A 16217-nucleotide genomic window follows, 5' to 3' on the forward strand; every position below is an offset into this window, starting at 1 on the left:
ATGTCAATCCCAATCCAATTCATCACACCACCACCACCACCTCCCTCCACTTTCCCTGCTTGGTGTCCATACGTTTTTTCTCTACTTCTGTATCTCAATTTCTGCCCTGCAAACCAGTTCATCTGTACCATTTTCTAGATTCCACACATATGCGTTAATATATTATATTTGTTTTTCTCTTTCTGACTTACTTCACTCTGTATGACAGTCTCTAGATGCATCCACATCTCTACAAATGACCCAATTTCGTTCCTTTTTATGGCTGAGTAATATTCCATTGTATATATGCACCACATCTTCTTTATCCATTCGTCTGTCGATGGGCATTTAGGTTGCTTCCATGACCTGGTTATTATAAATAGTGCTGCAATGAACACTGGGGTGCATGTGTCTTTTAGAATGATGGTTTTCTCAGGGTATATGCCCAGTAGTGGGATTGCTGGGTCATATGGTAGTTCTATTTGTAGTTTTTAAGGAACCTCCATACTGTTCTCCATAGTGGCTGTATCAATTTACATTCCCACCAACAGTGCAAGAGGGTTCCCTTTTGTCCACACCCTCTCCAGCATTTGTGGTTTGTAGACTTTCTGATGATGCCCCTTCTAACTGGTGTGAGGTGATACCTCATTGTACTTTTGATTTGCATTTCTCTAATAATTAGTGATGTTGAGCAGCTCTTCATGTGCTTCTTGGCCATCTGTATGTCTTCCTTGGAGAAATCTCTATTTATATCTTCTGCCCATTTTTGGATTGGGTTGTTTGTTTTTTTAATATTGAGCTGCATGAGCTGTTTATATATTTTGGAGATTAATCCTTTGTCCGTTGATTCGTTTGCAAATATTTTCTCCTATTCTGAGGGTTGTCTTTTCATCTTGTTTATGGTTTCCTTTGCTGTGCAAAAGCATTTAGGTTTCATTAGGTCCCATTTGTTTAGTTTTGTTTTTACTTCCATTACTCTAGGAGGTGGATCAAAAAGGATCTTTCTGTGAATTATGTCAAAGAGTGTTCTTCCTATGTTTTCCTCTAAGAGTTTTATAGTGTCCACTCTTACATTTAGGTCTCTAATCCATTTTGAGTTTATTTTTGTGCATGGTGTTAGAGAGTGTTCTAATTTCATTCTTTTACATGTAGCTGTCCAGTTTTCCCAGCACCACTTATTGAAGAGACTGTCTTTTCTCCATTGTATATCCTTGCCTCCTTTGTCACAGATTAGTTGACCATAGGTGCGTGGGTTTATCTCTGGGCTTTCTATCCTGTTCCATTGATCTATATTTCTATTTTTCTGCCAGTACCATATTGTCTTGATTACTGTAGCTTTGCAGTATAGTCTGAAGTCAGGGAGTCTGATTCCTCCAGCTCTGTTTTTTTTCCCTCAAGACTGCTTTGGCTATTGGGGGTCTTTTGTGTTTCCATACAAATTTTAAGATTTTTTTGTTCTAGTTCTGTAAAAACTGCCATTGGTAATTTGATAGGGATTGCACTGAATCTGTAGATTGCTTTGGGTAGTATAGTCATTTTCACAATATTGATTTTTCCAATCCAAAAACATGGTATATCTCTCCATCTGCTGGTATCATCTTTAATTTCTTTCATCAGTGTCTTATAGTTTTCTGCATACAGGTCTTTTGTCTCCCTAGCTAGGTTTATTCGTAGGTACTTTATTCTTCTTGTTGCAACGGTAAATGGAAGGGTTCCCTTAACTTCTCTTTCAGATTTTTCATCATTAGTGTAGAGGAATGCAAGAGATTTCTGTGCATTAATTTTGTATCCTGCAACTTTACCAAATTCATTGATTAGCTCTAGTAGTTTTTTGGTGGCATCTTTAGGATTCTCTATGTGTAGTGTCATGTCATCTGCAAACAGTGACACCTTTACTTCTTCTTTTCCAATTGGTATTCCTTTTATTTCCTTTTCTTCTCTGATTGCCATGGCTAGGACTTCCCAAACTATGTTAAATAACAGTGGTGAGAGTGGACATCCTTGTCATGTTCCTGATCTTAGAGGAAATGCTTTCAGTTTTTCACCATTGAGAATGATGTTTGCTGTGGGTTTGTCACATATGGCCTTTATTATGTTGAAGTAGGTTCCCTCTATGCCTACTTTCTGGAGAGTTTTTATCATAAATGGATGTTGAATTTTGTCAAAAGCTTTTTCTGCATCTATTGAGATGATCATATGGTTTTTCTTCTTCAATTTGTTAATATGGTGTATCACATTGATTGATTTGCATATATTGAAGAATCCTTGCATCTCTGGGATAAATCCCACTTTATCATGGTGTATGATCCTTTTAATGTGTTGTTGGATTCTGTTTGCTGGTATTTTGTTGAGGATTTTTGCATGTATATTCATGAGTGATATCAGTCTGTAATTTTCTTTTTTTGTAGTATCTTTGTCTGGTTTTGGTATCAGGGTGATGGTGGCCTCACAGAATGAGTTTGGGAGTTTTCCTTCCTCTGCACTTTTTTGGAAGAGTTTGTGAAGCATGGGTGTTAGCTCTTCTCTAAATGTTTGACAGAATTCATCTGTGAAGCCATCTGGTCCTAGACTTTTGTTTGTTGGAAGATTTTTAATCACAGTTTCAATTTCATTACTTGTGACTGGTCTGTTCATATTTTCTATTTCTTCCTGGTTCAGTCTTGTAAGGTCATACCTTTCTAAGAATTTGTCCATTTCTTCCAGGTTGTCCATTTTATTGGCATAGAGTTGCTGGTAGTAGTCTCTTAGGATGCTTTGTATTTCTGCTGTGTCTATTGTAACTTCTCCTTTTTCATTTCTAATTTTACTGATTTGAGTCCTCTCCCTCTTTTTCTTGATGAGTCTGGCTAAAGGTTTATCAATTTTGTTTATCTTCTCAAAGAACCAGCTTTGTTTTATTGATCTTTGCTATTGTTTTGTTTCTACTTCATTTATTTCTGCTCTGATCTTTATGATTTCTTTCCTTTTGCTAACTTTGCATTTTGTTTGTTCTTCTTTCTCTAGTTTCTTTAGGTGTAACATTAGATTGTTTGAGATGTTTCTTGATTCCTGAGGTAGGCTTGTATAGCTATAAACTTCCCTCTTAGAACTGCTTTTGCTGCATCCCACAGGTTTTGGGTCATCGTGTTTTCATTGTCATTTGTTTCTAGGTATTTTTTGATTTCCTCTTTGATTTCTTCAGTGATCTCTTGGTTATTTAGTAACGTATTGTTTAGCCTCCATGTGTTTGTGTTTTTTACGTGTTTCTCCCTGTAATTGATTTCTAATCTCATAGCATTGTGGTCAGAAAAGATGCTTGATATGATTTCAATTTTCTTCAATTTACTGAGGATTGATCTGTGACCCAAGATGTGATCTATCCTGGAGGATGTTCTGTGTGCACTTGAGAATGAAGTGTAATCTGCTATTTTTGGATGGAATGTCCTATAAATATCAATTAGATCTCTCTGGTCTGTTGTGTCATTTAAAGCTTGCATTACCTTATTAATTTTCTGTTTGGATGATCTGTCCACTGGTGTAAGTGAGGTGGTAAAGTCCCCCACTATGACTGTGTTACTGTTGATTTCCTCCTTTATAGCTGTTAGCAGTTGCCTTATGTATTGAGGTGCTCCTATGTCAGGTGCATATATATTTATCATGGTTATATCTTCTTCTTGGATTGATCCCTTGATCATTATGTAGTGTCCTTCCTTGTCTCCTGTAACATTCTTTATTTTAAAGTCTATTTTCTCTGATATAAGGATTGCTACTTCAGCTTTCTTTTGATTTCCATGTGCATGAAATATCTTTTATCATCCCTTCACTTTCAGTCTGTATGTGTACCTGGGTCTGAAGTGGGTCTCTTGTAGACAGCACATATATGGGTCTTGTTTTTGTATCCACTCAGTGAGCCTGTGTCTTCTGTTTGGAGCATTTAATCCATTCACATTTAAGGTAATTATCGATATGTATGTTCCTATTACCATTTTCTTAATTGTTTTGGGTTTGTTTTTGTAGGTCCTTTTCTTCTCTTGTGTTTCCCACTTACAGATGTTCCTTTAGCATTTGTTGTAGAGCTGGTTTGGTGGTGCTGAATTCTGTTAGCTTTTGCTCGTCTGTAAAGCTTTTGATTTCTCCATCGAATCTGAATGAGATCCTTGCTGGGTAGAGTAACCTTGGTTGTAGGTTCTTCCCTTTCATCACTTTAAGTATATCAGGCCACTCCCTTCTGGTTTGTAGAGTTTCTGCTGAGAAATCAGCTGTTAACCTTATGGGAGTTCCCTTGTATGTCATTTGTCATTTTTCCCTTGCTGCTTTCAATAATTTTTCTTTGTCTTTAATTTTTACCAAGTTGATTACTATGTGTCTTGGTGTGTTTCTCCTTGGGTTTATCCTGTATGGGACTCTCTGCACTTCCTGGACTTGGGTGGCTATTTCCTTTCCCACGTTAGGGAACTTTTCAACTATAATCTTTTCAAATATTTTCGTGGGTCCTTCCTCTCTCTCTTCTCCTTCTGGGACCCCTATCACGTGAATGTTGTTGAGTTTAATGTTGTCCCAGAGGTCTCTTAGGCTGTGTTCATTTATTTTCATTCTTTTTTCTTTAGTCTGTTCTGCAGCAGTGAATTCCACCATTCTGTCTTCCAGGTCACTTACCCATTCTTCTGCCTCAGTTATTCTGCTATTGATTCCTTCTAGTATAGTTTTCATTTCAGTTATTGTATTGTTCATCTCTGTTTGCTTGTTCTTTAATTCTTCTAGATCTTTGTTAAACATTTCTTGCATCTTCTCAATCTCTGCCTCCATTCTTTTTCCGAGGTCCTGGATCATCTTCACTATCATTATTCTGAATTCTTTTTCTGGAAGGTTGCCTATATCTCCACTTCATTTAGTTGTTTTTCTGGGGTTTTATCTTGTTCCTTCATCTGGTACATAGCCCTCTGCCTTTTCATCTTGTCTGTGTTTCTGTGAATGTGTTTTTTGTTCCACAGGCTGCAGGATTGTAGTTCTTCTTGCTTCTGCTGTCTGTCCTCTGGTGGATGAGGCTACCTAAGAGGCTCATGGAAGTTTCCTGTTTTCCTGCTAGTGTTGGAGGGTCTCCTGCAGAGGCGGGGGGTGGCTGTGTCTCACAGTGAGGACAAGGATACTGGCAGCAGAAATTCTGGGAAGTACTCCTTGGCGTGAACCTTCCCAGAGTCTGCCATTAGCCCCACCAAAGAGCCCGGGTAGGGAAATCATCATCTTTAAAAAAAGCTTAGCTTAGCATCTGTTGACTTCCATCAACAGATGATTGGATAAAGAAGATGCGGTATATACATATACAATGGAATACTATCCAGCCATAAAAAAGAATGAAATTTTGCCATTTGCAACAACATGGGTAGAATTGGAGGGTGTTATGCTAAGTGAAATAAGTCAGACAAAGACAAATACTGTATCATATCCTTATATGTGGAATCTAAAAAATATAACAAACTAGGTAATATACAAAAAGGAAGCAGACTCACAGGTACAAAGAACGAACTAGTGGTTACCAGTAGGGAGAGGGAAGTGGGGAGGGGCAATCCAGGGGTAGGGGATTAAGAGGTACAAACTATTAGGTATAAAATAAACTACAAGGATATATGGTACAACACAGGGAGTAGAGGCAGTATTTTGTAATAACTGTAAATGGAAGGTCACATTTAAAAATTGTATAAGAAAATAAAAAATTTTTAATTTTTTAAAATAATAAAATTATGTGACCATAAAAAAAAACTTAAAACTCTCTCAAGGCTTCCAGATGAAGAAATAAAACACTAGTCCATATTCCCAGCCTATGGGATGCTGCACCCAGACCCAGGATGGAGATGACTTACACACAGAACTCCGATCCAGGCTGTGATCTTATCACAGGTGAGGAAAACTCAACACTGCCAGACACAGATCTCCAATCTCACACCCAGCAAAATATTCCCACTTCCCCCCTTTGTCCTCATCAGCCGCCCATCCAAGACATCAGCATTCCTGTCAGGCGTGACATCTCATGACTCAACAGCAGCATTCCTCCCATTCTTTGGTGTACAATTTTATTTAGACGGTGACGTGCATTTTGACATTTGATATTTTTTACTGAAATGTGAAACACAAAGGCAGCGAACTGCTGCTAGCTCCTGAAGCCCGAGTGTTTACCACACATTCCATAATAAGATCTCACCAAGACATACGGACAGCCAGGGTCCTAACGGAACATTTTTATCTGCATTTTTAATATTTCTGCCAAAAAGTCTGATGGCTGAAGCCAGTGCATTTTCCACAAATCATTTTTTATTCAGCAACATTTCTGCTTTCCTGGGTTATCGGGGAAGGATTCATTGAACACAGATGCCTGATTCGTGTGAGAACTGCAATGGATGTTCTCACCAAAAGAATGTGCAGGTTATGTCCTGCTCAAGGATGCCCTGCTGAAGGGTACATGGGGGCACAAACCCCTCAGCTCTCTGTGGGAGCAGAGCTGCAGAAGGATAAGAGGGCTACCTATTCTCATTCACAAAAAGAGGACTCTGGGCCAGTAAGGTCCTCATGGAAAACTTTCCAAAAACAACCTTGGAACTTCTCTCTGCTCTCCTGTTCAGACACCTAATATTCCTCTCCCATCCTATTCCCTCTTGCCAATTTACTCCTGTATCCTCTGCTCTGAGCTAGTCTTCGCTTTTTAGCTCATTACTCTACAGCCCAGGATTTTTCATGGCAGGCAGGTGTGCGGTGACAGAGCAAGGGAAGAAAAATTCTCAGAGCTTTCCTTTGGTACCCCTAGCTCCCTTAATCTAAGCCCCAGTGGTCTCCTTGATCAAACTGGTCCCCAGGCCCTGGGAGTCCCATGCTTCAGAACCCCCACCCCCGCTCTGGTTGCCATGAGAGATCTCGGAGAGCCTAGAAAGCACTGGGCTCCCACAGGACAGTCCTCTGTGGCCCACCAGCCTCTTAGAGGGAACTCCGTCTTCCTCAAAAGAATCTGTGTGAGAAAAGAGTAAAGGGCAAGTTGCAAAAAAAGTTATTTACTCCCCTCTGCCTGGTATTTTGTTTTTCATCAGGAGTGTAAAATACCAAGGGGACTGCCAAAGGGAATTCTGGGGGGTGATGTTCTGTACCTTGATTTTGATGATGGTGACAAGACTCTATGCATTTGTCAAAACATATAAAACTATGCACTAAAAGAGTGAATTTTACCATACGTAAATTTTAGAATAAACATAAACATTTTTTAAATTGAAGCAGAGTTGATTTAAAATGTATTAGTTTCAGGTGTACAGCAAAGTAACTCAGCTATATTTATTTATTCATAAATATATATATATATTTATCATTTTTTTTCAGATTCTTTTCCATTATAGGTTATTACAAGATATTGAATATAGTTCTCTGTGCTATACAGTAGGTCCTTGTAGTTTATCTGTTTTATATATAGTAGTGTGTATGTGTTAATACCAAGCTCCTAATTTATCTCTCCCCCCACCCCTTCCCCCTTTGGTAACCATAAGTTTGTTTTCTATGTCTGTGAGTATTTCTGTGAGTCTATTTTGTAAATAAGTTCATTTCTGAGTTTTTAAGATTCTACATAAGTGATATCACCTGAAAACATTTTTTTTTACTATAAAGTAAAACCATTTAAGGAAACCTTGAACGAGCCTAGCGCTTGTATGAGGAGCATGAGAGCAGCAGGGAACGCTGAGAGCGCCTTTCTTAGGCTCCAGCCAAGCAGAATTCTCATGGAGGATCGGGGAGGAGCCCAACTAGCATCCTGGCTGGTGAAGGAGAAAGGCAGTGATTGAAGTGACACTCAGATTCAACCCAAGGGTACTCCCCCTACCTGGCCAGGCCACCTAAAACGTCTACATCCTGAAATCCCCACCCCCCACACTTAGCTCCCCTGGGACATTTCCCCCAGACAGGGGGAGCCACCATCCGAGACTGAGATCCGGGAGAACACTGCTCTCAGGGCTGCCCTGGTGGCGCAGTGGTTGGGAGTCCGCCTGCCGATGCAGGGGACGCGTGTTCGTGCCCCGGTCCGGGAAGATCCCACGTGCCGCGGAGCGGCTGGGCCCGTGAGCCACGGCCGCTGAGCCTGCGCGTCCAGAGCCTGTGCTCCGCAACGGGAGAGGCCACAGCAGTGAGAGGCCCGCGAACCGCAGAAAAAAAAAAAAGAACACTGCTTTCAGAGCAACACCATGCAGGATGATGTGTTCCTAAAATCTGGAGTTGAAATTCACCTTAACCATTTTCCACAGAAATGTTGATATATTTGGTCCAAATAAGCATAACAATGGTAGAAGAGTAGGCCCAAGAACGACGGATGGAACAGTTACTGTGGGCCAGACATCACTTCGTCTCTCCAACAACCCCACAAAGAAGACATTTTCATTTTGATTTTGCAGATGAGGAAACTAAGGCTTAGAGAAGCTGAGATCCCAAAGCTAGCAAGTGACAGAGCTAGAATTTAACTTAAGTACACTGACAATTATATAAGCCCAGTGCAGGTGAATTTTACACTGTACATTCCAAGGGCCTTATGTGTTGACTGGGCATTTGTGGCCTATGCTGAGCCACTAATCCAGGCCTCACAGTGGTTCTATGGGAAAAAGAATTGTGTTATCCAGCAGCCAGCCGCCGCGGGCTATGGTACCTTCCCTTTGCTGGGAATGACCCCATAATCTGAACAAAATTACCAGATCAGCCTACACAGGTTTATCGATGCTCAAACGCTCAAAGGCTTATAACAATGATACATTATATTTGAGACCAGCTAGATATAATTTAATTTCTTCTCTGAAGATTCAGAAGGCACTTTAGAAGTTTGCAGGACCTCGGGACTCTCATTATAACGTGTAACCCTCGCCGAACAGGGGGCTCTGAAGCATGAATTTGCAGAGACCCAGCGAATGGCAGGGGCTGCCTACTCTTCCATTCTACAGCTGAGGACAGGAGGCTTAGTGAGGTCAAGTCACTTTGCTTACAGTGTCAGACAGCTCATGGTGGGGCTGAGTCCAACTCTATCTGACACCAAAACCCTGGTTCTTTCCATAAGCCCACCCTGCTTTGCAAAGGCAAAGCTAACAATGCCCTCTGTATCTAAACATGAGAAAACCCAATGAGCTAAGTTACATGAAGAGTTATTTTTAATAGCTAAATTCCAGCAACATTATGGTAAAGAGGGGAAAAGAAATTAAGCTTTAATTTCATCTTCCAGGTCTTACAGGAAAAGACACAGGCTCTTTGTCACGTGTATTCTTTCCCTCGGTCTCAGCATTGTTAAAGAAGAAGCCTTCTCTCTGGGGTTTCTGTGTACTGTAAACTTCATCAGAAAATCAGCAGTGCTGACATAAAAATGAAAATTACTTTCTTCTACTCTTGATTGAAAAGGGAGATAAGTGGACAGCCTTGGAGATTAAAGAGCAGCCTCCACAGAACACTGCCTGGTGGCAAACAGTGGGTGCTTGATACACAGTAACGTGATTCGAATATTATAAGAGCTAATGCATCTCAGTCTACTTATGTACCAGGCACTGCCCTGAGTACTGCAGATGTAGCACTCATTTAGTTCCCATGGCAACCCTGGGGGGCAGACCCTCCCATCCATTTAACAGCTGAGGAAACCAAGTCACAGAGAAACTGAATAAGTTGTCAAGGGTAATACAGTCTGTAAGGAGAGGTCATTTTAGCTGACAATTGAATTCATTAGAGAATGAGGGCTGGCAAGAAGGTTAAAAGGGATGAATGCTAATACTCATGTTCCTCACCTTTTGGGATTCATATATATATGTATATAAATAGGGGATACATCCCTGTGTATGTTATTATATATTTTATATTATATATATTTTTACTTTATATGTTATAATTACAAATATGAATATATCTGAATATATTCCAAGTTATAATAAAATACAATATACAAAATATAATATAGTATTATATAAAATAACAGGAAACTTTTATTACCCATAGAAAACTTGGAATCTCTGCAGAAACATGTCACTCTACACCAGTCTCGCAAACACACGCCATCACTGCCTACGCAATATTCACAACAGGTGTTACTAATAATCTCTGCTCTCTTCTTCACGGAAGCCAAAGAAGAACTCGGAATCCTCTTTCACACAGCTCTTCAGGCAGCCACAGTCAACCAAGCAGAGCCAACTTGACAAATTCAAAATGATACGCCAGACTCACTCTAGTCAGCTGAGACTGAGGACTGCAGCCAAGGGTGGTCCTGCGGAGCCATCAGTTCTCAAGGGTCACCCATGTGGTTTCTGGTCACCGCACCAGCCATGGTGGCGGAGCAACGGGCCCTGTCAACAAGGATGGGACAGGAGAGCTGGATCCAGGGCGAAGGTGACCCCAGGGATGACGAGCCCTTGCTTTTCCTCACCAATTCCAAGTGAAGACACCGACCACCAAGATCCCCAGTGCAAAACACAGTTTAAAAATGTAGTGAAATTTACATTCTTAAATATCAGGCACTTTCCCTGGAGCAGCCTGTGAAAATGAGCCAGCTTCGTCTCCAATTAGCTTAATTAGTTCAAGAGGTTCTTTATTTGGAGAGGCTATCAGGAGACGCAATATACAGAAACTCAAAAGAACACTCAGGACCTTCCTTCAGGGATTTCTTCCTTTCACACTGAAAGAAAAAAAAAGAAGTGCAGCCGATACTTGCAACTGAAGCTGAAACAATGAGGAAAGAGGACCTCAGGTGTAGAAGGAGTTTCAAGTCCAATGGTAGAGGATGCAAAGCTCACACTTTTCAGCCAAAATGAGGCAGTATCTGGTTCTTCTAGCCAAAACCGGAGAGTATCACTGTTCAGTTAATAACAGCTGTCTTTACTCAGGACTTACTTTGTCCTGGGTGTGTTCTCATAACTTAAACAACAATCCCACACATTCATTGTCACTGTTGTGCTTACTCTGCAGATGAGGAAACTGAGGCTTAGAGAGGTTCAATAACATACTCAAGGGTCACAAAGCGGTTGTCTTGGATCAATTTCCCCAGAACAGACAAAGCTGACCGCAGAACTCAGGAGAAAGTGAGTTGTTATGAAGCATTTCCAGGAAAAACAAAAAACCAGGCACTATCTGAATGGGGACATGGGACCCAGAGGTAAGGGGACGAAACAAGAGGGGGACATCAGGCAAGCATCCATCCCATGGAGGGGACCATGGCTCAGTCCCAGTGGGGAGCTCTGGAGAAAACTTGGGTCACACTTCAGAACGGTCACCATGGTAGTAAAGGAAGCCGGGTGTTTGTGTTCGTCATTGGTTAGCGGCTGCCCTGGGGTATGCAGATTCCCAGGTACTTCCGGGCTTTCTGAAGGAAATGGCAAAGGGGGTCCAGCAGCCTGAGGGTCTCTTTGCTGAGAGAACTCAAGTGCTGGCTGCTGGGAGCTATAGTGGCTGCTGCACTGTCCTGCCCAGACAACCCCCCTACTCCCCATCCCCCCTTTCAAGTTCAAAGGTCTCATTCCCCAGCTACAATCCTGCCCAGGAATTGCCCTTGGCCAGGGAAGAATCCTTGCCCAAGGTTATGCACCCCTCCCAGGGAACCTCCTGCTCTCAATTCCTGCTTCAGGGTCTGTTTCCTATGAAAACAAACTTGGGTCAGGAGGGAAGGCACCCTGGAAGCCAGTGGTGGTCAAAACAGCAAAGGGCTCTGAAGGGATGACAGAGGGGATGCACTCCCAGCATTGGCCGCCCTGGCTCAGGATCAAAGCAGCACCAATAACCCTAAAATGTTAAAAGGCAAGACATGACGTATTGTTTCACTTTGTGAAACCAAACTGAATCAAGCTTTACACTCACGCAACTGGTCTGACGTATGTTCAAGCTTAGTCACTTTTCGAGAACCTGTCCCTAGGACAGCATGAAAATCTGGGAAAGCATGAAAGAATGATGTTCTCTGACGCACCTGGTCTCAGGCACGGACATTCCCAGGAGCGGGAACTGGAGGGATGCGTTATCTGCAGAGGTGATGGTGGTGCTGATGGTTCAGGGCAGGGAAGGACAGAAGGACAAGGGTTACAGGGGCCCACGATGAATAACTCTTCTTAAATTCTGCCCCTTCAATGTGCACCAGGGCCTGACCAAGCCAAGCTTTCTAACTGGTGCCCTGGTCCTACCTCTAACCTATCAAGGAAGAACAAGCCCTCCTGGGAAGAAACAGTAGCAAGTGGGACCCTTGGCTCGGTTACTGAAACTTCTCCAGTCATCTTCTAATGATACTTTGCCCTCTGACCCCTTTTACCCTCTCAGTCTCCCCAACCCCCCCACCATCCCTTGCTGCTTCCCCAGCCACAGCCTCTGATGCAACGGGGCAGGTCTCATCCCCACCCTGACTGCACCTCTATTCATTCAGCCCCAACAAGTCTGTCTCTTTCCTCTTGGCCAGAAATGCTCTGCCATTTCTTGTCCATCTATTTAAATCCATCCCACCTCTCCAGCTTCAAAGCAAGGTCTTCGAGATCCATCTAAGATGGTGACTGTGGAACTGGAAACCACCCCTACACCTAATCCCCCACCTACAGAAGAAGAGAAAACAGAATCTCATCAGGAGGTTGCTAACCCAGAACGCTATATTAAACATCCTTTACAGAACAGATGGACACTCCGGAGTTTTTAAAATGATAAAAGCAAAACTTGGCAAGCAAACCTTCAGCTGATCTCTAAGTCTGATACTGTTGACGACTTTTGGGCTCTGTACACCCATATCCAGTTGTCTAGCAGTTTAATGCCTGGCTGTGACTACGCACTTTTTAAGGATGGTATTGAGCCTATGTGGGAAGATGAGAAAAACAAACGAGGAGGACGATGGCTAATTACATTGAACAAACAGCAGAGACCAAGTGACCTCGATTGCTTTCGGCTAGAGACACTGCTGTGCCTTATTGGAGAATCTTTTGATGACTACAGTGATGATGTATGTGGAGCTGTGAATGTTAAGAGCTAAAGGTGAAAAAATAGCAATGTGGACTACTGAATGTGAAAACTGAGAAGCTGTTACACATATAGGGAGGGTAGACAAGGAAAGGTTAGGACTTCCTCCAAGGACAGTGATTGGTTACCAGTCCCATGCAGACACAGCTACTCAGAGCGGCTCCAGCACTAAAAATAGGTTTGCTGTTTAAGAAGACACCTTCTGAGTATTCTCGTGTGAGAATGCGTCAAGCAGTCGAGATTTGGGAGCTGAACCAAAGCCTCTTCAAAAGCAGAGGGGACTGCATTTAAATTTGATTTCCATCTAAATGTTGCTAAGATATAAGAGAAGTCTCATTCGCCTTTGTCTTATACTTTTGTGTTCATATATATATATATATATATATATATTTTTTTTTTTTTTTTTAATTTTGGCTAGAGTGTCTACTATCCCAGTCGAAGAAGTATAGTACACATCGTCCCCAGAATCCATAAATGTGTTCCTGGCCCACTCTGTAATAGCTTAATAGAATTAAACATTACAGACACATTTGGCCCGTGCACAATACTAAAGAAAAGCATTTGCATTTCTATACCTCACAAGAGAACGATGCTGTTTATGTTCCATTGTACGCAGAAGCTTATTCTGCTCGTTTGAAAGAGTATGATGCGTGCGGTTTTCTAACAACTGTCTTTGTTTCTTTTTACAGCATTGTCTGTGCTGTACTCTTGCTGATGGCTGCTAGATTTTAATTTATTTGTTTCCCTACTTGATAACATCAGTGATTCTGGTTTCAGTTTTTCATTTGTTTTGCTTTTGTTTTTTTTTCCTCATGTAATACTGGTGAAGGATCCAGGAATATGACACAAAGGTGGAAAAAAGATTAATTTTGTGCATTCTTTGGTAGTTTTTTGTAACTACAAAGCTTTACTACAAATTTATGCATTTCACAGATCAGTGATCTATGTCTGTGTGATTTCCTAAATGTAGTTGTAGATTATAAAAAGTGTATCATCATAATTACCTTCCTAATTAGAATCAGTATGCCTGTTTTTGTATCTTTATGCTGTATTTTAACACTTCGTTATACTTAGGTTATTTTGCTTTGGTTAAAAAATGGGTCAAGTAGAAAAGTGGTCCCATTCATATTAAGACACTGTAGAAAACTGTAAATAGCATGTGTACAGTGAATTGCCTTTTAGACCAAAAAAAAAGCAAAAAAAAAAAAAAAAGCAAGCCCTTCCTCCTCCAGGAAGCCTTTGCTGGCCGTTTCAGTGCACATAGACCCCTCCCTTGCCTGGTCACCAGCGCCACCCACAGCTGCGGAGTGCCTTTAGGCGAAAAGCAGCCACCTACTGTCATTGTGTACCGATGCTTCACCTCCCCAAAAGAGAATGTCAGCTAAGACCTTAACTAATGAAACTCCTTCTGAATCTTCCACAGCACGGAACATGGGGACACAGAGGAGAGTCTCAGAAAAAATAATAAATCCACGGATGGTTTATTATATGAAACTTAAGAGCCAACAGTGAAGCCTAGTTCCGGCACTCCTTCTTGGAAGAGCGCACAAGCTATGGGCTGAACTGTGTCTATTGTTTTTCATGCATGTTTACTCTTCAGTACTCATTGAAACGCACATCATCCTGAGAAAAAGAAGACCGGCTCCTTCTCCCATTCTCGTCCCCTGCACCCTCTACCAAACCCTCCCCCGAGACGAGACACACGCCTCCCCCCCGAGCCGTGTCTCCATGTGCTGAGTGGTGGATCCACAGCTGTCGGACATCGCAAGCCATCAAGGATAAAGCAGGAGAGCATACGCTGTGGGCCTGGACGCAGCAGCCCCAGAGGGGTGGATGAGACAGGGTACAGGGTCTGGCCACACAGGGGATAATGGGTCCTGCCATGCTCAGAGACCACAACTACCTACATAGAAGGGGATGCTTTGACAGAGATGCCGGAAGGTTTACTGAGCACGCTCGATAGCGGGAGACTGATGTGAGAACACATTTTTCGCAACCTGGGCGATGCAGCAGAGTGAGCAGCAAAGAGGAATGTTGCCTTATGTATCAGTGCCAAGGCAGCTTCTAAAAGGCACAGAGACCTGAGTTCTAAACCTGGTTCTGAAATATCTAGCAGGGCACTTTCAACAAGCCACTTCATCTCTCTTCTCCAAGCTCCTGACCTATAAGAGGAGAATAAAAACAGAACGTGTCTCATAGGGTTATAATGATTACAGCATAAATGGCTGGCTGGGCACCAAGGATCACGCTGCCTCCCCACAGAGTACAGCCATGCTGGGAGCACGGCTCAGCCAGGGACCCTGCTTCCCCGGCCTCTCTGCACCGAGATGGGATCACGTGATCAAGTTCTAACCAATACACTGAGCAGAAGTGACTCCCAGCACCTCAAGGCCTGGCCCACCAGAGTCTGCAGGTAGCTCTCCACACTCACAAACACAAAAAGCCTCTTGATGCAAAGGCTTCAGCCCAGCAAATGGCGTTAGGCTCCATACCTGCTGCCGTACCAGAAAGTGCAAGACACCTGGCCTTTCAATCTTTCTGGAGAGGAGAACGGTCCATCAAATTCAAATCCTGGACTTGAGAAAATGCAAGAAATAAACCACTATAGTAAGCCACTGAGACTCCAGGATTTGCCTGTGAGAGAAGTTAACCCTATGTTAGCCAAAACAAGAATTACACGCTGTATCTCAAGCATTATGTAATGCCTGACACAGAGAACACAAAAAATAGGGTTGCTCTTGTGTTTATTACCCTGAACTCTTTAGAGCACTGGATACCTCTAGGGTATTTCTATATCAGAGATGCAAATTCAATTTGTGTTGCCAAGCACTGAAGACAGTACAAAGTTAGAAGTTTTTAAATGCAGAGATTCCATTCTTCAGGGATTCATATGTGCAATTAGACCCATAATGTAAGTAATTACACTGCAAGGCAAATTTTATTAAATGCTTTGACAGAGGCTCAACGTGCAACGAGAAGATTCATTTTAGCTGAAGCGTTTGACATATTCCTGGAGGAGGGAAGTTATAAATGGGGCCGTGAGCACCACTTATATTTCGCACATGGACACATTGGCCAGGGGATTGGGGAAGGGGTAAATCTAGACAATGGGAGGCACTGAAGGTCCCAGTAGAAGGTTCCAAAGCACTTTCTCTGTCCTCCTGTCTAAGGCAGGCACGGCAGAAGGGGACTAGCTGTGTCAGGGGGAGTAGAAGGTGCTTTGGGGATACAGTGAGAATTACGGCTGCAAATGCCAACTGGGACCAGCTTGAGAGGGGCCTCCAATGCCAGGCTCA

General features: G+C 42.3%; 1 long non-coding RNA gene and 1 pseudogene across 1 annotated transcript in view; one reads left to right on the forward strand and one right to left on the reverse strand.

Moving 5' to 3' along the window:
• LOC137232696 (uncharacterized) overlaps positions 1-16217 on the reverse strand; it is a 688080-nt gene that overhangs the window by 520664 nt on the left and 151199 nt on the right. The window lies entirely within an intron of this gene.
• On the forward strand, positions 12454-13285 carry LOC137233143 (eukaryotic translation initiation factor 4E pseudogene; annotated as a pseudogene).

The sequence above is a fragment of the Pseudorca crassidens genome, chromosome 10 (genome assembly GCF_039906515.1).
Source record: "Pseudorca crassidens isolate mPseCra1 chromosome 10, mPseCra1.hap1, whole genome shotgun sequence".
Taxonomy (NCBI): domain Eukaryota; kingdom Metazoa; phylum Chordata; class Mammalia; order Artiodactyla; family Delphinidae; genus Pseudorca; species Pseudorca crassidens.